Source organism: Petaurus breviceps, unplaced genomic scaffold, assembly GCF_028583685.1.
Source record: "Petaurus breviceps papuanus isolate PSGF00001 unplaced genomic scaffold, PetGlider_PUasm1.0 91133, whole genome shotgun sequence".
Taxonomy (NCBI): Eukaryota; Metazoa; Chordata; class Mammalia; order Diprotodontia; family Petauridae; genus Petaurus; species Petaurus breviceps.
Genome location: NW_027187419.1, coordinates 68,080,870 through 68,107,344, shown reverse-complemented (window position 1 = coordinate 68,107,344; position 26,475 = coordinate 68,080,870). Strand labels below are relative to the sequence as shown.

At 41.3% G+C, this 26,475-nt stretch overlaps 1 long non-coding RNA gene and 2 pseudogenes across 1 annotated transcript; 1 reads left to right on the top strand and 2 right to left on the bottom strand.

Annotated features, from left to right (window-relative positions):
- Window positions 1–26,475, bottom strand: part of LOC138155417 (biogenesis of lysosome-related organelles complex 1 subunit 2 pseudogene) — a 964,561-nt pseudogene that overhangs the window by 863,353 nt on the left and 74,733 nt on the right.
- LOC138155416 (eukaryotic translation initiation factor 5A-1-like) lies at window positions 13,352–14,559 on the bottom strand (annotated as a pseudogene).
- LOC138155419 (uncharacterized) lies at window positions 13,491–14,177 on the top strand. The gene is made up of 3 exons (XR_011166825.1): window positions 13,491–13,553; window positions 13,640–13,856; window positions 14,038–14,177. It is a non-coding gene; the product is annotated as an uncharacterized lncRNA (long non-coding RNA).

Sequence of the window (26,475 nt, the reverse complement as noted above, 5' to 3'; positions counted from 1 at the left end):
GACTGTGCTCAGCTCCCAGTTACTGTCCATAGACCCTTTCTGCCAGCCTGCCAGGCTGCCTTCAGCAAGAGGTTTGTTTCTCTCTGTCATTTTGTGGGTTCTGTAGCTCTAAAGTTTGTTTAGAGTCATATTTTACCGGGTATTGGAGGTGGTTGGAGCTGTGCAAAGGTTCTGTTTTTACTCTGCCATCTTGGCTCCACCTTCCCAATGGATAGACTCTTAAGGAGCCTAAGTATTTGTGACACTTGTGTTATACAAGAGGGCCAGAATAATCTGACACAGAGTGAGTCTATACTAGATTAATCTCAGCACCTTCAGGGAGGGAAGATGGCTCTTATATACAGAAAGATTGTGGGAAAGAAAGATTAATGGTCTAGAGGAAAGGTTTGGGGAGGGTCTTGAGATGGAGTCTAAGGAGGATCTTTGCAGGAACTGAGGTCAGACTACAGGAATGGGATTAAGGGTGGGAAATAGCTAAAGGCTACCTGGAGAGGACAAACAGTGGAGGGCTAGGCTAGTTTAAGGGTTACAGGTTTGGGTATAGGTAGTTTGATAGGATCAAGGGTGGGAAGCAACTGGACAATGGAGGGCTAGGCTAGGTTAACAGTAAGAGATTTGGGCCTAGCTATAATGAAAGGCTTATGGCCTCAGGCAAATGCCTCATCAAGTGGGTAGAATCAATCAGAGTTCAAGGGGTTTCCCAGAACCTGTACCCCATCATATCAACTGTGCCACCTAGCTGCACCTTAAAAAGCATACCTACCCCTTATCCCCAATTCACCTTCTGACTTTGGGAGCTGCCATTTGGGCTGAGGGAAAGCTACTAGTGAATTGAGTTCTACTCTTCCCCTTCCCAACTGGAATTTTATTTGAATGGGACAGAGTGAGTTGCACAGGATAAGCAGGTGTGGATGAATTGCCACAGATTGCAGATCTCCTTAACTTTTCTCCTCTGAAGTGCCCCCACCCCCACCCCCTATTCAGCCCTCTTCTGTATTTACTGACTGTTACTGAGGATACCCCCATCCTTCCAGTCACTCAGATATCCAAACTTAGTATCACCCAGATTCTTCACTCTCCCTCAGCTTTATCTCCCATCAGTGACCAGCTCTTTGTTTCTACCTTTCTTGGTCCCCTTCTCTGCACTCCCTCAGCCACTACCCCAAACCACATTCTTATCACATCTCTCCCCTAGATTGTTGCAAATAGGCTTCCCTGCCTCTCTGGTCCACCCTCCACAGCTGCTAATGTGATTTCCCCAAAGCACAAGCCTGATCATGTCTCTCCCCAACTCTGTAAGCAACAGGGGCTCCCTACTGACCCTATGATTAAATGTTATTTCAACTTCAGCTCATATTTTTCCACTTTTATATGAGCTTTAATACTTTGCATACTTATTAGTACCTGCATGTAATTTTTAAATAAATGTATACATATTGGAGATATATGCTCAAAATTGCTATGTGAGCATATGATATATGCTCAAAATTACTAATATACACTACTATTGGGGGTATGTGATAAAAAAAAGTATGGAGACAACACAGATCGTAGGTATGAGATAACAGCAGAAATGTCAAATGAGGAAAGCCTAGTCTTCTTGGCTATGTTAAGGAAGGGGAAGGGAATTGAAAATTTTTGAAGGAATCTGATCAGAGCTTTGGTGTAGAAAAGTTACTCTGACATGGTTATGGAGGATGAATTGGAGGTGGGAAAAGCTGTAGTGAGTAAGGGAAACCAGTAAAGAAACAACTGCAATAGACCAATCAATATGGTTCTGAAAGTGGGAATGGAAAGGGAGGGATGAACTCAAGAGGCATTTCAGGAGAAGAGACAAAATTTGGCAGCTGACTGGATTCGGAGGACAAGGATTTACCCTTACTCTGGAGAAATACCATTGTCTCACATGTGGAAAATGCAAAGGAATGTGACTTTCCAAATATTTCAACTCCTTTGTCTGAAAGCAACATCAGAATAATTCTCATACCCTTTCACCTAGGAAAACTGGGTCTGATTCTGGGCATTTAAAACCCCCAAAAGGGTCAGGTTCTCTCTCTGGCTTTGCCCCCAGCTCAGAATAAAACTCTGAGAAAATCTCTGAAACAAAACTTGCTATGGCTTGACTCTAGGGTTTCCCCACGTATGGGTAATGAGACCCCAGCCTTCTGCATGGGCACTCCGTGTACAATATGGATATTGGGTATGGAGTAGTTTTTTATTTCTTCTTCCACAGAAAATATGAAAGGCTTGCAGGCATACTTGAACATAAGAAACACAAAGCTCTCATAATCTGTTAGACTCCTTAAACTTCCCAGAATGTAGATACTTTACATTAAACAAATGTTCTCCATTCACCTCAGGACTGGCTCATCAGAACAACTCACAGCAAAAGAATAGAGCAATTGCAATGGCCCAGAGATCCTGGCAGCTAGGTGATAAAGTGCATGAGCAATGAGCCTGGAGTCAGGAAGAATTGAGTTCAAATTCAGCCTCAGACACTTCTTAGCTGTGTGACCCTGAGTAGGTCACAATCTCTGTTTTCCTGTTTCTTAGATTGTAAAATGGGGATAATAGCAACTACCTCCCAAGGTTGTTGTGACCATCAAATTAGATAATATTTGTAAAGTGCCTAACTCAGTGCCTGGTGAAGAAGTTTAAGGGTAGGGTGGGGCAGGAGACCCCAAAATACCAACACCCTGGGTCCTGCCAAATTAATTGACTGAAGTCTTCTCTTAACCAAAGAAAAACAAAGTTTATTAGAGATTCACCATAATGAGTAGACTCTTAGGAGCCTTGGTATCTGTGACACTTCTACTGGACAAGCAGGCCAGAATCATCTGACACAGAGGACCTCTGTACTAGAAAATTCTCTGGCACTCTCACACCACATGGAGGCAAGATGGGGTCTTATATACAGAAAAGCTGTGGGAGGATTTTAGGGGTGGTCTAGAGGAGGAGTTTGGGGAGGGTCTTCAGGAGACAAATGAGATCAGACTCCAGTGATGAGAGATTAAGGGTGGGAGTTAGCTGGACTAAGGAGAGCTAGGCCAGTAACAGAGATTTGAGCCCAGCAACATTGAAAGGCTTATGGCCTCAGGCAAATGCCTCAGGTGGGAAGATTCAAGGAGAGTCCAAGGGGGTTCCCAGAGCCTGTACCTCATCACCTGTCACATAGTAAACACTAAATAGATGCTTATTCCCTTGTTTTGCCTGCCCTTATGAGAGGGTTTTACTCTTTAAGCTGTAGTTTATTCTTGTTAACAGTCTCCTTCTCTGAGAATCATCCTGTTAAAGAAATTTCCCCCAGAAAGATTGGTGCCCAACTCTTTAATTCAGGAACTCTGAACTCAGTTGATTTAAACTGATAATCAATGGAGAACACACAGGTGGGGGCTCGTGGACCATAGCATTAGGATGGCAACCCCTGAACCCTGAGGGGAGAAGCTGTCCTCTGGAGATCCAGTCTGTTACTGTAGGTGGGGTCTGGGAGATTAGTTACAGAGCACATGCTATACTAACATGAGGGAGCTGGGTTAATTTGTTGTTGTTCAGTTGTTTTCACCTTGTCTGACTCTTCTTGGCCTCATTTGGGGTTTTCTTGGCAAACATGCTGGAGTGCTTTGCCATTTCCTTCTCCATCTCATTTTACAGATGAGGAAATCAAGGCAAACAGGGTTAAGTGACTTGCCCAGAGTCATACAGCTAGTAAGTGTCTGAGGCCAGATTTGAACTCAGGATAATGAGTCTTCCTGACTCCAGGCCCTATACTCTATCTGATGAGGTACAGGCTCTGGGAACCCCATTGAGCTTTCCTTGAATCCTTGGGGTGCAGGCTCTGGGAACCTCCTTGAGCTCTCTTTGGGTCTTCCCACATAAGGTATTTGCATGAAGCCATAAGCCTTTCATGGTTGCTGCCTTGGCTCTCCATTATTCAGGTAGCCCCCACCCTTGATCCTCCCAAAACATCTATACCCAAATCAACTGTTACACCCTTGAATTGGCCTAGCCCACCATTGTCTGTTGGCTCCAGGTACCCTCCAGCAACTTCCTACCCTTAATAACTCAGTCTGACCTCATTGACTCTTCCTGAAGACCCTCCCCAAACTCTTTCTCTAGATAACCCCTAAAATCCTCCCACAATCTTTCTGTATATAAGACCCCATCTTGCCTCCATGTGGTGTGAGAGTGCCATAGAATTATCTAGCACAGACTTACTCTGTGTCAGATGATTTTGGCCCACTTGCCCAAGATGTCACAGATACCGAGGCTCCTTAAGAGTCTACCCAATATGGCAAACTTTTAATAAACTTTGCTTCTCTTTGCCTGAGAGAAGACTTGAGTCGAATTCATTTGGCAGGACCCAGCGTGTTGGTATTTTGGGGTCTCCTGCAACCCCTAACCCTATACCTCTTTATTTTATAATGACCCTCTTCTACTGTGCCACCTAGCTTCCCTAGGTTACTTTAGGCTTGTAATTATCCATTCTTGAGAAGAGATTAAAGATGGAGAGTCTGACAATTCTGTCGGGCAGATCATTGAGCCAAAGAAAAGTGAGTTCAGGAATAATTGAGAGTCAAGACTGCTGGTCCCAAACATGGAGGAAAGAGAGTGGAACAATAGGGAAGGAAATGCATTGTTTCCCAGTTTCAAGAAGTATCTAGCCCATCATATCCAATACATGTCCCCCAATGGTTCTAATATTACCTTCTCCCCCAAAAAGCAACCCCCTCACAGTATAGATTCTGGGAAATTAGTTCAAGTTGAATTAGGAAATGAATCCATTAGACCACAAGACCCTTTATGAACAATCAGTATATATGTTATAGTTTATGTCACTGAGCTATGAAAACAAGATCCTAGACCAGGGATAGGGAGCCTGCATCCTAGAGGCCATGTGTGGCCCTCTAGGTCCTCAAGTGTGGCACTCTCACCCCTGTGACCTATACCTTAAGATTTGGGATTAGGTGAAATTCCCCATTCCCACTTAATAGATACTAATGCAAACCAGGTGGACAGATTACTATATTACCCTAATATTGTTATAACCTAGGGGAATAAAAAAACCTTACCTTTCATCTGGTAGAACACTTCTTGCAGAGACTAATCTAGAGGGGCAGAGGGCAAAGATGCCCTGGAATGCTCATTTCTTGGGTAATAAAAAAAACAGCCAACCAGCCAACCCTCCATAGCCTTCAGTGCGATATTTACTTCCTATATTCTCAGGATAAATCACAGAAGCCTCATTTCAAAGTCATTTTCCTTAAGACACCTCTGTGTGACTCACTCACCTTTTTTTGGTATTGTTTGGTGTAAATAACCTTTTGCTGAGTCTATTGAATGATGGTTGTAATAATGAGGATCTGAATAAAGGGTCTAGAAGTTGTGTAGCTACAAAAAAACACCATTATTAAACTATTCAAAACAAAGTACCCTCAGTATCTGGGAGGAATGTCTGACTCACACAGCAAGTGTCCCTGAGCTATGCCATTGGGATCTTCAGAATTTCTCATCCCTCTGGGAGGGATTCTGAGCTTTTCTTTTTCCCTCTGGATGTCACAAATCAAATTAAAAATGAGCTGCAGCAGGATACATCCATGATCAACAGAGGAAAATTGAGGAAACCAAGTACCCTTTCCTTTCTTCCCATGCCACCCAAGGAGGCTGGTCCTCCTAATCAATCATTAAGCATTTATTAAGCACCTACTATGTGTTGGGAATGGGAATAAAAAGACCAAAACATAACAGACCCTATCCTCAAGTAGCCTGCATTTTATTAGGGAAACAATACATGCATAAATGGGAATTACATATACAAAATATACAGAAGACAAGTACAAACTCTATTTATATAATAAGAAGAAAGACAGATGGCAGAAATTGTTCAAGGCAAAGATTCTTAATGGAGAAGTCTGTGAATTGGGTTTTGTAACATTTTGATAACTATGTTATAATTGTTTATAACTGATAGAATTTATTTCCTTTATATGTTTTATTTTACACATAACAAAGACTAGAACATATATAGACTGGTCACATGGACAGAAAAAGGTAGTGAGTCTTGATGATTTGTCTTGGAAAAATAATGGAGCGTGTGTAGACATTCTGTACTGGTTCCAGCCTTCTAACTGTAATTGGCTGGGTAGTCAGAATTGGTGGTAACTTCAGAAAGGCGCTAACCACCACCGTCCAGCTTGATCTTGGTGGGTCTCTGATTCCTTGGCCAATGGTGTCCAGTGAGAGATGGTGCTATGAAGGGAGAAGCCTTGGGCCTACTCTTTTCTGAGGTCATGTGGCCTGGAAAAATGGGTCCTGGTTCTTTATCTGACTTGACTTGTTTCCTTCTCTGTTTTAGGTAAAAGAGATTAATCTAGATGCTCTAATTTTGTGAATTTGGAAAGATCAACAGAGCAGGCCTTGGGGAGGGGGCGGGGCGAGAAGGGGGGTCAGACCTCATGTTAGGTTTTGTGACCAGTGCAGCATTCATGGCCTGAGGAGCCAGGAGTGGCCTTTGGGACCCAGCCCAGAATTGGAATTAGGGTTAGAGTCAGAATTAGCATTAGGATGAGTTGGAATTAGGACTTATCTGATTCTGAACATGGTGGAACCATTGCTATATTGGTACTATGCTGAGAGTAAGCCCACCCTCCCTAGATACTAGGAGACAGTGTACCCCTCAGGTGTTGGGGGGAGGAGCACAGTATTTTTTTCTCTGTTTCATGAATTCCCATGGCCAAAAAATTCAACACTACAAGACTACTCATGGTAGGCCTTTCTGTCCTGAGATGGCCTAGATTTACTTTTATTTTTATTCTTTTGCTTTTTTTTTTTATAGGAGGGAAGGCAGGGCAATTTGGGGTTCAGTAACTTGCCCAAGGTCACACAGCCAGTAAGTGTTAAGTGTCTGAGGCCATATTTGAACACAGGTCCTCTTGACTCCAGGGCTAGTGCTCTGTTCACTGCACCACCTAGCTGCCCCACATATGGCCTAGATTTTAGAAAGCAGATTCATTGGGCTGCTGGGGCCATACTCAGAGCTTTTCTAATATGGTATTGTGTCCCAGCTAATTACACTGTCTCCCACTGGTCCAGTAGTAACTCCAATGGCATGGATTCTGGGAGAGTTTCTGACATGATATTTTTGATGAATAAACTGGAAAAAATACTTCTCTTCTAAAAGTAACTACTGGCTCAGTATTTGCTAATAGTGACATTATAAGCAGCAAACCAAGGACTCTTCCATGCCTATTTCATTCAGAGATAATTAGGTTTTTATAATTGATTTCTAAATCAGACAGTTTAATACAATGATGACTATTTCTTCTCTGCTTATTCATGTTGTTGAAGAGATAGCAAGAAAACTGTTTTCAAAAGGACATATTTTTAACCTTTATTATCTAGTGAAGAATAACAAAAATACAAATAATGTTTCTCTGCATACATACAGCTTCTTTCCCCCTGAAAGCTTTAAGTATGCAAATAAAAGAAGTATAAAAATACAAATCAGAGAGTAAGACAACACTAGAAAAGAAAACTAAAGGAAAATATGAAATCAATAACGATCCTTCCAGAGTTTATCCCCATTTGTATTTCATCCAAATGAAAGAAGAAAATCAGACAGGGGTGAAGTCAACAAAGTGAAACATGAATAAAGTATGTGCACTATAACACTCAGGAAATCTCAGTATAAAGAAGCCAGCAAGGATTATGGATAATTGACATTGGTATTGCCCAGAGGTCAGTGGGTAGAAGTTGCAAAGAGAGCATAAAGGATTTTTTTTTATCAGTAGAGCTGGCCCAAGGTGAAAAGCCTGCCTCAGCAGGTAGGGGATTTTCCCTCATTGAAGATCTACAAGCAAAGACTGGGTGACTTTGCCAATGTTTTGTAGAAGGGGTGTTTACTCAGGTTCCACTCAGTTACTGGGGTCTCAGGAGGGTAAGAGGACTGTTCACATCCCAACTTTTGACAGTTTTTTGTGTGACCTTGGGTGAGTAACTTAACCTCCCGTTCCTCTTCTGTTCCAGCTGTAAATTTATGATGCTCTGAACTCAGATCCTGTGATGTTGTAATTTGTCACCTCAACCTTACAACTTAATTCTCAAAATGAGTAAGGATGGGGAAGGAGGGAGGGCAGTTAGGTGGTACAGTGGATAGAGCAATAGGCCCTAGAGTCAGAAGGACCTGAGTTCAAATTTGACTTCAGACACTTACTAGTTGTGTGACCCTAGGCAAGTCACTCAACTCCCATTGCCTCCAAAAAAACAAACAAACAAAAACAAGCAGGGAAGGGAAGAAAGAGATTGGAGGGATGTGTACAGCTCGGGTATCTAGGTGTCCAGAGTGGGTCCTTGCAAAATTGAAGTTGGCCAAGTTGTTTTCAGTATTCTCTGTCTTTGATGAACTAATGAATGGCAACTTGTCCAGCCTCAAACAGGTAGTATTTTTATTGTAACAGAGGCATTCAATGTTTTAACCCCAAATAGTGAGTGATATGTATATTTCAGGTGATGTCAGTAAAAGCAGCAGGCATTCCGGTTCAAAGGAGCGCCTCAAATCACATCTTGAGGGGAAACAGAAGAGTCCAATGAATGGGCATTGGATTTGGAGTTATAGGACCTGTGTTTGAATGCTGACTTACTATTAGTGTGACCTTGGGACCGGCTTCACTTTTCTCAGCTGTGTCAAAATATATGATTCTATGATCCTATGCACATGATTATACATGAAGCCAGATCTATGGACAAGTGACCTAATACCAGAGAAACTGAAGAATAAATCAGTCTCTGACACAGCAACTCTGCTTTCAAAGAGATGTCTTAACACAGACTAGGAGAGGATGACTTTAGAAGGCTGTAATGGAAATGCAGATTTAAAGATCTTCCCTGCCCCTAGGCTAAGGTGCACCTGGAGCCTGGGGTGGGAGGCTTGTTTTTCAGTAGATACTTCTTGATTGGCCAGTGGGTCAATAAGGTTGTTACATTCTCTGAGCCAGGAGAAGGCTATATAAGCCCTGATGTGAGGCTTTGTTTTGGGGCTCACTTTGAGAAGTGTTCTGTGATTTGATCTGTATTCTGAAAAGCCGTTGTCCAGGTTCCCCCCCCCCCTTTGAAAAACCCAGATGTTGACTGGGTATGGATGTAATGGTTGGACAGTTTGGAAACTGTCTATTTGATCTGTTTCTGTCTTGATAATTCTGTCTGTATGTTCTGAAGTTCGGGGTGCTGATCTTTTTCCCCTGAACTAGGTAAATGATATACATCTGACTGATTAAAGTAAGCTTGTTAACCCATTTTGAGTTGCTTTCCTTTATCAAAGCAGATCCAAGAACCTGTGTGAGCAGCCACCCTAGGGACGCCAGGGTGCTTGCTGCTACAAAGGCCCAGAGATTTCCAGGGGTAAATCAATTGCTTGCTTCCTCACCTATAAAGTGGGCTATGGAGAGCTTGCTAGGAGGTGCAATGGATAGAGGGCAGGGCCTAGAGTGAGGAGGACCTGAGTTCAAATCTGGCCTCAGACACTTACTAGCTGTGTGACCCTGGGTAAGTCACTTAGCCTTGTTTGCTTCAGTTTCTTCATCTATAAAATGAGCTGGAGAAGGAAATGGCAAACCACTCCAGTATCTCTGCCTAGAAAACCTCAAATGGGATCACAAGGAATCAGACACAACTAAAATAATTGAACAACAGCAACAAAATCAGCTGTTGGGGAAGTGCTTTGTAAGCTGTGAATTGCCATATAGTGTGAGCTCATTCATTATCAAGATAAAACTGTCTGTAGCTCCAGTCTCACTAGACCAGTGATTTCAAGAGCTCTCAGGAGCTTCCCAGAATGTTTGTCTCCTGGAGAAAAGGATGATCTTCTGAAAAGAGGACGAGAATAAGCATTTACATAGTTCCCACTGGGTGCCAGGTGCTAAGTGCTTTTTACAAACATCATCTCAGGTGAGGTAGGTGGTATGATTATCCCCATTTGACAGTTGAAGAAACTGAGGCAGACAGATATTAAATGACTTTCCCAGGGTCACAATGCTATGGAGCGTCTGGGGTCAGATCTGTCTGACTCCAGCCCCAGAGTTCTTTTCACTGCACCACCAAGTGCCTCCTGAGAGAGGGTGTGATGGATTTTTACCCAGCAGTTCCTCAGAGCAGCCTGACTGCCAACAACCTCATCAAAATGAATTGATGAGAAACTCCAAGTGTTTATTTCTTCATGATATAAAGGATGAAGTACTGAACTCCATTAGATTTTCCTCCCGGGATCCAATTTAGCCCATATTTCATCTCTTCATGTAGTGAATGTTAAAAGCAATAAAAAGCAGCTGAGGCAAAAGAGGATTTGGACTGATGTAAGTTAAACTCAAAAATGTTATTTCAGAATGGGACCAGAAATCAAGTGCTGCAATAGTGTTTTGAGTATTTGTTCTGCATTCAGCTACGGGCCATGTTTCCATGCACTGTCTTTGAATGGCTAACTCATGACCCAACACAAACACATCACCTTCACTGTTCTGTCCTTTGAAGTAACCTCCTTTTGTTTACCTTGGGGTCTCAAGTCAGTCACATCATCCTTCCTAAAAGCACCAAGACTGGCAGCAGAGAGAGTGCTAGACCTGGTGTCAGGAAGGTCATTTACTAGCTGTGTGATCCTGAGTAAAGTCACTTAACCTCTGTTTGCCTCAGTTTCCTCATCTGCAAAATGGGGATGATAATAGCACCTCCTTCCCAGGGCTGTTGTGAGGACCAAATGAGATAATAGTTGCAAAGTGCCTGGTATACAGTAAGCACTATATAAATGCTAGTTGCTGTTATTGTTGTCATAGTCATTGTTGTTATTGTTACCCTTGACCATACCCTGATGCCTAAGAATTCCTAATTCTTAATTGGAGCAAATATCTTTTTTAGGTCCTATTCTAAGGTCAAGAGCCCTGGTGGAGATTGTTAAAGAACTCTGTAGGTCCATTACAAATTCATATTTCCCATCCTCAACTAGCTGCTTGGCATTATTTTTTTTTTAATTTTTTTTTTTTTAAGCAATCGGGGTTAAGTAACTTGCTCAAGGTTACACAGCCAGTTATTATTATTTCTGGGTGTGGTGCTGAGTATCTGAGCCCGGATTTGATCCAGGTCATCCCGACACTGGAGCCAGTGCTCTTACTCGATGAGCCACCTGGCCGCCCCTAAGCAATTGGGGTTAAGTAACTTGCTCAAGGTTACACAGCCAGGTGTTTCTGGGTGGGTGCTAAGTGTCTGAGCCCGGGATTCGATCTCCAGGTCTTCTCAACACTGGAGCCGGTGCTCTTACTTGCTGTGCTACCTGGCCGCCCCTTGGCATTATTTTTTTTTTGGTGATTCCTTAGCACATATTCTGCAGTAACTATTTCAAACATTTCCTAATTTTATTAAAGCCCCAATGTCATAAAAAATGCAGAATCTTGAGTTAGAAGGGACCCCAGATGCCACCTGATCCAATATCCTCATCCAACAGCTGCCTAAAAAGGAGTCTTCTCTACAACATCCCTAACACATTTGGGCATCCAGTCTTACCTTGAAAATGCCCAATGCCGAGGAACTCACTACCCGCAAAGGAAGCTCATTCCACTTTGGGGTAGCTTTTGAGGAAGTTTTTCCTTATATTAAACCTAAGTCTGCTTTCTCACAAATGTCACAGTCCTGCCCACTATCTCTGGGGCCAAATGGAACAAGTTTAATCCTCCTTCTAAATGACCCCCTTTCAAATTGCTTGAAAATAGCTATCGTGGTATCCATGTCTTCTCTTCTCCAGGTGAAATAATCCCAGTTCTACCAACCAAACCTCACACGACATAGTTTGGAGTGTCCTCCATAATCTTGGTTATCCCCTAGATGTGTTCCACCTTGTCAACCTCCATTCTATGATGTGACATCCAGGGACAGACACAAAATTCTAGATGTGACCCAAACCCAGCAGAGTACAGTGAAACTATTCTTTCTTGCATTCTTAGTGCTGTACTTTTATTAACATAAACAGAAGTGGTATTCACTTTTTTGGCTATTGATTCCTTTTCGGTTTATAATATGTTAAACTGATGTCTTTCACACATATCTAACAATGCCTCCCCCTTCATGTATTTGTACACTTGACTTTTTTTTTTAATCATGCTTAGGACATTGTGTTTCTCAATATTAAATTAATCTTGTTAAGTAAAGTATGCAGAACCAGGAGAACAGTATATACAATGACTACCAATAATTAAAGGCACATTAATTGAAATGACCAATCTTGATGATGACACACAATTACCTCCTCTCCATAAAGAGGTGGGTGGCTATGAGGACTGAATGCTGTATTCATTGATAGATGTTGTCTTTTCTTTGTGACATGGGAGGGCTCAAAGTGTGTGTGTGTGTGTGTGTGTGTGTGCGCGCGCGCGCGCGTATGCATATAAAACAATATAATGGAAAATACAAGAAAGGCATACAAAAGAAAAAAAAGCAATAAAATTTTTTGAAATAGATCTTGGGGTGGCTAGGTGGCACAGTGAGTAAAGTGCCGGCCCTGGAGTCAGGAGGAACCAAGTTCAGTTCCGGCCTCAGACGCTTAATACCCACACAAAAAAAAAAACTAGCCGTGTAACCTTGGGCAAATTACTTAACCCCAATTGCCCTCCAAAAAGCAAAAAAAAAAAAATAGATCTTCTTAGATTTGGCCTATTTTCCTAACCTATCACAATCTTTGGGAATCTTAATTCTATTAACCAATATGTCAGCTAATTTTTCCAGTGTCATGTTAGCTACAAATTTGACAAACATTTCATTTATTCCACTATCCAGGTTACTGACAGAACAGATACCTATGCAGATATCTATTAGAAACCTATTATCTAACAGTTACCTATTAGGGACTTCTCTGCAAGTTGACCTTCATTTGTTAATCACCACTTGTAAGATCCAGAATTCCTCTGACTGGGGGACCCTGTACCTCCACTATAACCATGGGGTATTCTTTTGATATTAAAGAAGAGGTCATAGAGCTCTAGAGTGATTATAGGTAGTAGTTTAATCAATCATTATGAATACTTACAAACAGGGGCAATCTTTGGCCTGGTGTGGCAGCCAGACAATTTAGTGGATCCCCGACTTGAGAACCCCCCAAAATCCCATGGTAAATATAGAAAACAGACAAAGATAGGAGGAGTTAGAGAGTACATCATGGCTGATGGGTGCATATTTTTGGTTTTCTTCTTAGTTATGAGCTTGGGAGTTAAGCCAATGTTATGCCCAAAGGGTCACAATATTCTTATTATGGTTTTCATAGGTCATAATATCTTAAGTTTTGACTCAGTGTTTAAAATATAATTTTATATCTAAGTTATCATTTTATTTTTTTGTCATATTAAACTTTTAGTTTTATTCAGGTTTGATTTTTAACAAATGTGTCAGGGAGAAAACTGCAAGGAGGGGTAAGACCCATGGGTGCTAGGGGCCCTCTTGGATGCCTGAGGAGCAGAATAAAGCCCCTCCCCACTCCTGTCCCTTTTCCCACTAAAGAGATTTGGGGAAAGACACAGGCAGATGGGGTGGGGGTGGGGTCTGGTCCCCTGTTGGAGGAGGAAGTGGTACTAGGTGAGGTATAGGGAACCATGGAGCCAGACAGGATAGGTAGGGAGGGGGCAGAGGATTTTTGCCAGAATCCAGAATCCACAGCTTTCTGCTTCCAGATTGAATAATAAAAAAGAAAAAAACTAAATCTCAAGGAGCCTCCATCCCCTCTCCCCCACCAGGGCTGTAGTGTGAGGTGGGGGAGAGAAGGGGGCAGTTTTACCAAGGCCCTGCCCCCATCTTGTCCAAGGGGTTGGGGGAGATAGGGCTGGACTAAAAGGGTGGGGGTGGGGACTCCCTGGATTGAGAGAAAAAAAAAAACCCAAAATAAAACATCAAAGAAATAAGAGTAGGCGTCCAGCCAGGATGGGGCCAAAGCCTGACCAGGCTGGGGAGGAGAGGGAAGGCCTCTTCAGGTGCCAATCACTGCTGCTGCTGCTGCTGCAGCCACCACCACCCTAGGGACCAGTTACTTTGCCATGGCCTTGATTGCAACAGCTGCTTCCTCTGTCATGGCTGACAGCACCGTTATCAGGATCTCTTCTCCACAATCATACTTCTGCTCAATCTTCTTGCCAAGGTCACCCTCAGGTAAATGATGGTCCTCCCTTACCTCCCCACTGTCCTGGAGCAGTGACAGGTAGCCATCCTGAATCCCAATCAGCTGGAAATCATTTCTCTTGATATTGGGCACATCCATGTTGTGGGTTGAAGGGCAGATATCTTCATATTTCTTCCCAGTAAAGATATCGATACCAACCAGATGAACCTTGGCATGGCCATGCTTTCCAGTCTTGGAGGTGGACATCTCAACTATCTTACAGGGCCGGCCTTTGAGCACCACAAAGCCATTCTTGCACAAGGCAGATCACTGCATGGGAAAGGTAGCTGATGCTGCTCAAAGTCCATCTCGAAGTCCAGGTCATCTGCCATTTTGAGAGACTTCTTTTCCAACAACTGGACCACCATCCGCCCGCTGCAAGCTCAACCGCTACCGCCAAGCCTACTACTACTACTGCTGCTGCTGCCGCCACTGATGCCACCACTACCGCTGCCACTGCTCTAAGTTATCATTTTAAATAGGTTACCATGTCTAGTCTTCCACTTTTCACAGAGTTTAAGATTTTATGACTTTTCACTTATTACTGTATTTTATGGCTTTTCCCCAATTGGGACCCCACACCACTGTTTAGGTCAAGGAAACTCAGTCAGTTCTAAATCTACCTAATTATATTGTTCAGTTCACTTATTTCCATGATGTGCATGAGGATATTTTGAAAGACTTCATCCAATACTTTGTGGGAATCTCTGACTATGCTCTATCAGGGTATTCTTCAGATCTAAAAGTTCAGAGGAATAGAGACTGGACCTGTCATTTCATTTGGTAATAGGGAACTCCCAGGTGAAGAAATTGCCATTACCAATGTAGGCTGGTCCTTTCTCTTCAACACAGAGTTGTCTAAGTTATTTAAAGGTTAAGTGAATTGCCCAGCATCACATAGCCAGTTACTGTCAGAAAGCAGACTTGAATACAGGTCTTTTGGGCTCCAAAGCCAGCTGTTTGTCTACTAGTTCACTTTTAATTTTTCATTCCCTTTATTATTACTGATGGAATATTTTTTCATGTAGTTGATGATTTAAATGTCTCCATTTGAAAACTATCTTTTCATATTTTTTGACCAGTGAATGACACTGAGAATAATATATATATAGAGAGAGATAAATAGATATAGACACATAGACAGATGTAGATGACATGTATATATGTGTATGTATTTGTGGGTCAATTCGCTACTTATTTTGGATATTAGACCTTATCAGAAACATTTGCTTGATTCAGCTAGGTGGTGTAGTGGATAAAGTCTCACACTTTGGAGTCAGGAAGACCTGAGTCTAATCCTGCCTTAGATGCTAACTAGTTGGACTTGGCAAGTAACAACCTCTCAGCCTCATTTTTCCTGCTCTATAAAATAGGGATAACAATAGCATCTATCTCACAGGGATATTGTGAGATATGATGATATACATAAAGCACTTTGTAAACCTAAAAGTACTATCTAAACATTAATTTTGAAAATATTTTCCCAATTCTGTAAAATTCTAGCTGCATTGAACCTGTTTGTACAAAAGCTTTTCAGCTGTATGTAATAACAATTATTGTTCATTTTTCCCTTTTATGATTATTTTTTTCTCATGTTTGGGTAAGAATTTCTCACCTAGTCATAGTTGTACAAGGTACATCCTTCTATTCTCTAATTCCTTTTATTTTTTAATTATATGAACTTTTATATTTAGATCATATATCCAGTTAATATTTTTTGGTAGGGGTGGCTAGGTGGTGCAGTGAATAGATCACCAGTCCTGGAGTTAGGAGGACCTGGGTTCAAATCCAGTCTCAGACACTTGACACTTACTAGCCATGTGACCTTGGGCAAGTCACTTAACCCCAATTGCCCTGCCTTCCCCCCTCCAAAAAGAAAAAAAAAACCATTTTGGTAGTATATGGTGTAATTTGTTGGTCTAAATATTATTTCTGCCAAATTTCTGCTTTCCAGTTATTTAAAAGAAGTTTTAGATGATGAAAAAATCCTTACATCAGTAGCTGGTGTCCTTCAGCACATTAACACTATGCTTATGTTTGATTGCTTTTAAGTCTTGCTTCTCTATAATCTGTTTCATTGATAACTTTTCTATATTTCAACCAGCACAAAATAATTTTGATAGTGACTGCTATATAGTGTAGTGTGAGATCTGGTAATATTAAGATATCCTTTAGGGGTGGCCAGGTAGCACAGCAAGTAAGAGCACCGGCTCCAGTGTCGGGATGACATGTGGATTGAATCTGGGCTCAGACACTTATTACCCACCCAGAAACACCTGGCTGTGTAACCTTGAGCAAGTTACTTAACCCCAGTTGCTTATAAAAAAAAAAAAGATATCTTTTATTCCTATTTTTACATTATTTCCCTTACATTTCTTTACCTTTTGCTCCTCCAGATGAATTTGTTATTTTTTTCTATTCTATAAAGTAACTCTTTGGTAGTTTGATTGATGTTATATTAAATCTGTAAATCAGGGGTGGCCAGGTGGCAAAGTGAATAAGAGTGTCAGCCTCAGAGTCAGGAGACCTCGTATTGGTTCCAGCCTCAGATACTCGGCACCCACACAAAAATAAAATAACTGGCTGTGTAACCTTGAGCAAGTTACTTAACCCCAATTGCTTAAAAAAAATCTGTAAATCAAATTAGGTATTATCAAATTGCTTATTATATTGGTATATTCTCTCCATGAACAATGAATATATCACCGAGTATTTTAAGTCTTGATTTATTTTTTTGTAAAAAAATGTTTTGTAGTTATATGTCTGGAGAATATTTTGGTGGATTAATTCCTAAGTACTTATTCCATTTTGAATAGAATTTCTATTTCTATTTACTCTTACTGGGTTTTGTTAGTAAAATACAGAAAAGTGGATAATTTTGTGGGTTTGGGGATTTTTTTCTGCTAATTATTAAACTTACTAATTATTTTAAAATTATTAAATTTACTAATTTACTGAAATTTGCTAGTTGTTTTGATTCACCAGTTTCATTGAATCTCTGGGATTCTGTAAATAAACCATTGTATCATCTGTAAACATAAATAATTTTGTCTTCTTTTCACTTAGGTTCATTTTCTCAATTAATTTTTTTTATTTTGACCACCTAAAGATTGTTGAACAGTGGAATGACATGGCATAATAACATGATGTTATAGACCTGTTCTAGAAAATGGATTATGGGCAGAGGTGTACCGATAGATGCTTAACAACCAACTTTCCAGGAAAAAAAATACACACAGGACATATTTTTATATTACTAACACTTTCTCCATCACTTTCTTAAGTCTGGATACTCAACAAATCAAGCTCTGATTTGTAGCATTTACCAATTTCTGAGGTGTGAGTGCACATTCTGAAAACTTAATGATTGGCTTTTGCAAGGTGGTTCAGTTAGTTCCCTGACTGTAGAGAAAGAGACTATACAGAGAGAGATCAATTAGGATGTAATTGTAGTAGTCCATAGGTAATAAGGGCCTGAACACAGGTAGAGAAAGGTGGGTGGGGGAAAAAGGGAAAATATGAGAGAATTTGTGGAAATAAAATAGACGATACTTGGCAATTGACTGGATATGGGGGTTGAGGGAGGTGAAGAGTCAAAAATATCTCCAGAATTGTGAATCTGGGGGTTGTGCCTTTGACAAAGAGTTAAGTTAGGAAGCAGAATGGGCTTTTGGGGGTGGTGAGGAAAGGAATGAGTGCTTTTCTTTGCTTCTTAGAATCCTGGCTTCCTTCAAGATTTAGCTTCAGCACCATCTTCTATTGGACTGCTCTCTTGGTCCTCTCTCCTCTGAAGTTACTTTGGAAAAATATCAATATTAATACTGTACTCTGCATTTAGGCACAAGCTTGCCATGAATAGCTGTGCTTAATTTATCATTAATCAAATAACCAAACCATTCCTAGTTTGGAGAGAGAGTGGTATCCAAACTATAGGTTCCCACATGATCTCCAACATGCCTTTCTGCCCCCAAGAGAATTTCAGGTAATATTTATAGAAATTTTGAACAAAGAAAAGATATCTTAAAATATAGCCTGGGTTAATATTCCTAATCATTGGGTGACCATGTAGGAAGGCCCCATATGTAGTGAGGACAGACTTCTCACATGTAGTATGGGGATTAGACTATGGCTCAAAGGGAGGCAGAATGGACATCTCTCACCTTTTCTCTCTGCCCCTCCCCCCCTTCTCCAGAGGAGATTTTATTTCCTGACAGGAGGGGGAAAAAAAGGGAAGGGGGCCAGAGGCTGCCACTCTGTTCTTTTCCCAAGGCAGGGGTACTGGGCTATAATTATCTTTTCCCTTAAGTTTTATTAGTCTGGGGGTTGTGATCCTGTTCCAGCTGACTTCTGCTCACTATATCTTTATTGGGGGGGAGGAGGACCCCAAACTTCATATACATAAAGGGGTCATATATATGACTCCATTCTCTCCAAATGCCAGTTTCACAATGAACACACATAACACTTAGCCAAGAAACTTATTCATCCAAATCAGTAGCAAAACAGAAATCAGAGAAAGTATACATATGCAAGTATGTATCACTCAATACAGAATGAAGGAGCCCTTCCATCAGGAGCAAAGTAACTCTGCTCAATTGAGAAAGAGACACAGAGAGAAAGACAGAGAGAGAGAGGAGAGATAGACAGACAGAGACAGAGAGAGACAGAGAGAGAGAGAGAGAGAGAGAGAGAGAGAGAGAGAGAGAGAGAGAGTTCTGGATCTCCCCAAAGGGGAAGTTCCCTGATGTCTCTAGAGTAACAAGCTGGGAATAAGGGACTTACTTGATAGATAATGCCAGCTCCTCTCATATCTTCCCATAGTCTTTTCCTTCAGCAACCTGAAGTGGGGTTGACCTTGTCCATCTTCTCTCTTGAAGCTGGAAGTCCAGAAGTGCCCAAAGCAACTTAAAGCTTGAAGAAGACTGGAAGAAAACCGAAGAGTTTCTCCAACCCCATCTCCCCCTGCCCCTCACACAGGGCAGGACGTTCATCTCCACCAATAAGGAAAGTCCCATGCCAATGGGTATTGGGACTGAAGGCACACATTTCTCTATCCCTTTTTTCCACTCTTCTAGAGGAATAAATGGGGTTCTTCCTACAAATTTCTCTAGACAATCCAAATTGAATAAGAGCTTATCTACTGTTCCTAGTTCTGCATATTGGGATCTAATAAAGTAAATCTAATCCTTTTTTCATGTGACAGCCATTTGAATATTAATGACAGCTATATTCCTGATCCCTACTGCTACCCCTTCCCCACGAAATCATCTCTTCTCTAGACTAAACATTCCGAGATATTACAATGTATGTTAGTGTGGTGTTGTTTTGACATCCCTTACCATCCCTCTGAACATGCTGTGGTTTGGTAATACTTCTTCCAAAACATGACCCCTGGTATATGATATTCCAACTATTGTCTGGCAAAGGCAAAGTCGTAGAACTTCAACTGATGTAAGCTAAGTGTCACTATTTTTTAGACTTCCTTGTCATACTGTTGATAGTTTGGACTTAAGTACATCAAAAACCCAGATCTTTTCCTTATGAATGGCCTGTCTAGCTTCATCTCTTCATCCTGCATTTTGGTATTTTGATGATAAATGTGAAATATCACATTTATCCCTAATAAATATAATAAATATTCTGTGATTTAACTCATCAGTTAAGTCTGGTAAGATATTTGGGGCTCCAAATTCTGTCAATTCAATACTTTGTCTTTTTTTGAGTGATATATCAACCTGATACCAGTATCATTCACAAGTACCTTCTGTTGGCTGCATAGTTTAGCAAGGCAGTGATCATTGACATTGGTATCATTAAAAGTTCTTTCCAAGTGTCTTGCCACTTAAGTGAATTTTGAATGCTTCTAAATGATTCTGTGCCTTTGGTTGAGAATCTACTTGGACATTCACTAGCACTAGCCTGCCAATGAGTAGATTTTTTCATGTGGGCCATAAGATACAAGAAGGCAAGGGTGATTATTTCAGATTTGGGGGAGGAGAAGGGATGGTGTTGAGAATGTTTACCTCATGCAAAATACAATTCTAGGGATTTGGTAGAGGGCCAAACCTTCCAGAAGTATGAAGTATACTAGTCTAAATAAAGTCATACTTTCTGAGAATATTTCTTTCTCTTTTAGCAGACAAAACTCTGAAATGTGTTCTTCCATGATGGGAGAGTAGATGAGCATGCTTGGTGAAGCCAAGGGGGAAACCCACCAGTAAGTAGAAGCTATCAATTCATTTATACCCTAAGGTCCAATTTCATGCTTTTCTAAGTTTAATGTTTTTACAATTTCGGTTCAACCTTTGCTATAATTCTTGCCTCAGAAGGTGCATTATAATGTGCCATTTAGAGGACCATTCTCTCTCTTTAGCCATTACAAATTAATTTAACTACATTAAGACCCTGCTGGGTGTGTGATTTTGTAGAGGGGGTTGGAAAAACACTCAAAAATCAATGTCAGAAAACATCTGCACTAGGTATTTAAGACCTTACTGAAAAACAAAAAGTTTCAAGGGGATAAAGACACCTACATTTTGATTCCTATTTGGTTAGTCCCTGGACAGTTGCTCCCCTAACTTATTTGTAGTAGGCTTTAAAGAGATCACTTAATACATCCCCCTGCCAGTAGAGATCAGCTGTTCACTCGTTTCTCAGTTGTGTCTAACTGTTCTTGACCCCATTTGGGGTTTTCTTGGCAAAAAATACTGGAGTAGTTTGCTATTTCTTTCTCCAGTTCATTTTACAGATGAAGATTTTAAGGTGAACAGGGTTAAGTGACCTGCCCAGGGTCACACAGCTAGTAAGTGTCTAAGGCCAGATTTGAATTCAGGAAGAGATCTTGCCTGATTACAGAAACTCTATCCACTGTACCACCACCCATTAGTTATCCCATTATTTATTTACTAATCAGGCTATTCATTTATTTATTTACTCAACAAGCAATGATTAAGCACCTACTCTGTGTCCCCTGCTGTGCTAGGCACTGCAGAAAACACTGAAACATAAGACTGGGTTTCTAATCTTGAAAGATTTATAATCTATATATGTGGGGAGATAAATAATACAGGAAGAAAAGATCTTTGAAGGATAGGTGAAGTCTGGGAAGGCTTCATGGAGTCTAGTCTTGACTAGGGCCTTGAAGGAAGTATATAGGATATGGACAAGGATAGAGGAGACAGCTAGGTGATTGGGTGGATAGAACACTGGGCCTGGAGGCAGGAAGACCCGAGTTTAAATCTGGCCTCAGAAACTTACTGTGTGGCCCTGGGCAAGTCACTTAACCCTGTTTACCTCAGTTTCCTCATTTGTAAAATGAGCTGGAGAAGGAAATGGCAAACCATTCTAGTGTCTTTGCTAAGAAAACCCCAAGAAAGATCACAAAGAGTCAGACACGATTGAACAACAACAAGAAAGAAGAGAGGGAATCATAGACAGGCAGAACAGGCAAAGAAATTGAGACAAGAATGAGTATGATGTGGAGAACAGTGAGGCCACTGCCCTGACTGGAGAAGAGGTTCTATGTTACAGAGCAATAGAATCTATAAATAGAATATAATAGAAAGCAATGAATTCCTTGAAGGTAGGGACTGTGTCATATTTGCTCTTGCAACCTTAACCCCTAGTCTGGAGCCTGGTATACAGCAGACACTTAATCAATGCTTGTTCCCAAGGACTGGTCTTTTACATAGCTGCCATCTGCTTCTTCTGATTAAGGTTTCTTTTTCTTTGAACCAGTGTGAAACAGAACATGCTTTCTGTCTTTCTGGGAACCAGAGACCTTTTCTAGTTTCTAACTCCTCCCCTCTCCCAAAATCAGAGGCCTGCCTTATCTCCCTCTTTTTTTCATGTAGATCTTAACAGGAAAGGAAGTTCATGCCTGTGATGATTTACAGCATCTGAGTGCTCAAAGGACCGACAATTGATCTGCATGTCAGAGGAGAACCCAAGTTCAGCGTATGGCCAAGTTGGACACAAGAAGGGATGGGAGGAGGGAGCTCTGGGATGAGGTCTAAGATGTGCTGACAAGCGTGGGTGTTTGCTCACGTGTTCATTCCTCTCTAATCTCATTTCACCACGGTCCCCACCTGCTCCAAACCTTGCACTGAGCTGCTTGGTTGCTGTCCTTCATGCTCAAAGAGGACCAAAATGGCACCACTATGTCAGGGTCAAGGTACAGTGTGTCCAGCTGTGTGTCCCAGACCTTGCACTGAAATGAGGGTAGAAGGCAGGGACTGGTGCTGCTGTGGGTGGGGAAGGGCAAGGATAGTGGTCTTGTTCACATGGAAAGTGCATGCCTAAGTTGTATTCTGCAAACTAGGAATGATTTGTACGGATCAAAAATACTTTCCTCCAAATCACTGTGGATCCTTTTCAGTCTGGGACTAGTGGTATAGATATGTTTAAATGTTGGTATAAGGGATAAAATATATAAAAGTTGTAATGGGAGAAATGCTGTTGGGACATCCTGGGGTGAATCCTGTGGAATGGATGACTGGGCCTTCCAGAGCTGCATCTGGATGCCGAGATGATTCAGGCCAGCAGAGGGCAGCAGCAGCCTGGACACAAGACTGAGGAGTGGAAACACTCCCCAAGGAAAAGGGTTAAAAGGGAATTCAAGGGGAGGTGTTGTAATAGAGGGATTGGGGCAGAGGAGTACTCCACAGTGGCAGGCAGCTCCCAAGGAATCAGGCCAAGAACCAAGTCAACCAGAATGGAGTGCGGCAAGGAAATAGTATGTGGTCCAGGAAAGCAAGAGGTCCAAGTCATAAGCCACCATGAACCCGAGGAGGGGAGAGGAACGGAGTAACCCCCCAATGCACACAGACAGCTTTGGATGGCTCTTCCCTTCTGATCTGCTGCTGCCTGTCTTGAAGACCCCCAAATGGTGATGTGTGCAGAACCAACCAGAGCCCCCTGGTCCAGTTACAGGTGCAAGAGTATCTCCACCTAGGGTTGGGATCCACAAATGATGAGGATGGAGGGAGATCTGGAAAGGGAGTGAAATTCTGACAGAGAGAGTGGAGATATTCAGGGACCTGATCAAGACTGGAGGTCAGATTCAAGAGAGCTGAGCAGGTGCAGTGTAACCAGAACAGATGGAAGGGTGGTCATGGAATCTCTGTGAGCAAAATCCAGGGGTGTTTAAATAGCTGTGCAAAGTCTCCTGAACCTCCAGGAACCAAGGGAGTGAATTCAGAGACTTTAAAATGGGGTGGGGGAGGGAAGAGGTAGAGGAGGAGGCTGATTAGAAGGGGGTGAAATGGAATATCTTTAAGAGACTTTCAGACTTTTTTTGCTTTTTTTTTTCCTTTTTGGAGGGCAATTGGGGTTAAGTGACTTACTCAAGGTCACACGGCTGAGACTTTCAGACTTTTAACATAAATTAGCCCAATTAAGCATCAGGTCACTTAGCATCATAGACAATTGGGACCTTAAAGTCATCTAGCATAATTTTTGTTTGTTTGTTTTACAAGTCAGGAACCCAGGACACAGAACAGTTAAATGACTTATCCCACGACACCCATTCCAATCCAATGAACATTCATTAAGTGCCTATGACATGCTAGGCATGTACTAAGCCCTGGGGATACAATGGATAGAAAAGAAAGTCAGTTCTCACCCTCAAAAACAAGCTCACAGTCTAAGGAGGGAGACGACAACCAAAAGGAGGCAGCAAGGGCAGGGACATCAGGGAGCAAATCTGACATCAGACACTTAACACACACACACACACACACACACACTAGCCATATGACCTTGGGCAAGTCACTTAAACCCAATTGCCCTAACTTACCCCCTCCAAAAAGCAAAAAAAAAAAAAAAGAATGATCTGGGAGTTCAGCTTGGGCCTAGCTGGTATATAAACAAACTAGGAACAGTAGATAAAGCACCAGGCCTGGAGTCAGAAAGACTCAGCTTCCTGGGTTCAAATCCAGCCTCAGACATTTACTAGCTGTGTGACCCTGGGAAAGTCACTTAACTCTGCCTCACTTTCTTCATCTGTAAAATGTTCCAGAGAAGGAAATGACAAACCACTCCAAATGGAGTCACAGAGAGTCAGACACAACTGAAAAAAACTGAGACTGAACTTCTAACTGCAAATCTGATGCTTTCAACTATATCACTCTGTCTCTAATTGGCCTATAGCTTGTAACCTAAGAGTTCTTCTACTGTAGAAAAAAAATAAGGTTGAACTTCAACATGGCTTACCTGCATATGAGATTATCATGAGATGCATGTGACTGGATGCATCAATGGATAGGCCTGAGAAAGAGGTCCTACAAAGGATGGAGTGGAGAGATAACCTCTGAGATCCTGTCCAACATAATATTCTGTAAAAGACAGAAAGGTTGTGAACTCCAGTGCTGCAGCCTTCAAAGGGAAAAAGATCCCCAATTATCCTCTGGGTGATGGATGCCAGCATAAGATTATCCATAGAAGAAACAGCTCCCTTTAGGGCTGTCTTGGGCATTCTAGCTTCTTTGACTGGTATCTGACTTTCCTTTTTGTTGCCACATTCAGTTTGTGCTCCTCTAGGACCCCTAGATCTTCTTTCTTCTGTACTTGCACGCTGTCTGTTGTTTCCTGTTTTGTATTCCATAAACTAATTTATACATATATATATTAATATAATTATAATATTAGATCTGGAAGGGACTCAGACCCATTTAACATTTTGATGTGCAAAACCGGGCACTGGGGATAGAAAAACAACGAAACAGTCCTTGCCCTCAAGGGGCTTACATTTTACTAAAATCACCTTGAAGTTATCTCATTCTACCACTTCATTTTACAGATGAGGAAACTGGGATGCAAAGAAGATGCATCATTTATCCAAGATCACATTTTGTCATTGTTATGTTCTTTGTCCTTCCTTGTCATAGTTCCTGAATGGAAGACCTAGGACCAGAAACCAGATATTCTGAATCCTCGTCTATGGCTTTATATTCTATGCCATGTTTTCTTTCCAAATGTACTACAATCTAAGTCTTATTCTCAAGGAATTCCATCCTGTAGGTTCTTGCTAACACATTCAAGGGGTCTATCTTATTTTCAGTTCTAGCCTGGCACTCTAAAATGCTAATTACCCTAGTCCAGAGGGAATCCCACTTAATAGTAAATCATGCTTCTACTCTGCCATCTTGGCTCCGCCCCCCTCTTAATAGTAAATCAGCTGGGTTTCAAGACTCTATTTTCTTTTAGAGATCAAAGAAAGTACTAAATTTGCATAGTAATAAAGATATTAAACCTACAAAAGGTCTAATATTACCTCTTCTGGTGAACTAAGCACTGAGTCTTTATTTCTGTCCTAGGAAATGCAAGACTTAAAATCAAGTTTTAGGAGTCCTCAATATTATTATTAATGACAAACACTACCTAAACCAATTTTACATCAGACTTTAGTATTCTTTATAATAAATATGTATTCTTCATAATGGTAGGTATAATTCTCTTGATCAACAAATTGAGAAACCATCAATGTTTACTGAATGTTGATACATTAGTCACAGTTTTTTTCTGACAAATAACACATTAGAGTCCATATGTATCATGAAAATGATAAATTCTGAATTTCTCAGGATATGACCCTTATCAAGCATAATACCATATTTGAGATATAATCATCCATACTTGGCCTCTGTTTCCTTCTCTATAAAATGAGTAATAGATGATGTTTAACCTCTGATTACACCCATGACTCTGTTAGCTGTAATGGTCATGAGAGACTTTTTGAACAAGATTCAAAATATTGATCTGATCTAATTTCCAAATTAGAGGTTATTTGGGGGAGGCTAGGTGTCACAGTGAGTAGAGCGCTGGCCCTAGAGTCAGAAGGACCTGAGTTCAGATCCGGCCTCAGACATTTAACACACACACACACACACACACACACAAAAACTAGCTGTGTGATCTTGGGCAAGTTATTTAACCCCAATTGCCCTCCAAAAAGAAAAAAAAATTTATTTGAAGAATATTTCATTCTAAAATGCAATTTTAATGACACTGCTCTCTCTGGGTTCTCTTCCTAGTTGTTTGACTGCTCTTTCTCAGTCTCCCTTACTGGATTTTTACCTGGGTCATGCTCACTAACAGAACAAGGGTTTTGTTATGGACTTCTCTTGTCTTTTCTTCTCTCCTCTTCTTTCCTCTCCTCTTCCCTGCCCTATCTTCCCTTTCTCTCCTCTTTTCTGCCTTACCTTACCCTTCTCTCCTGTTTCCTGCCCTCCCTTCCTCTCCTGTTGGTGCTTGTTTGTTTTTTATTTGCTTAACCTCCTTGCCAGGTTTGTCTCCTCCAG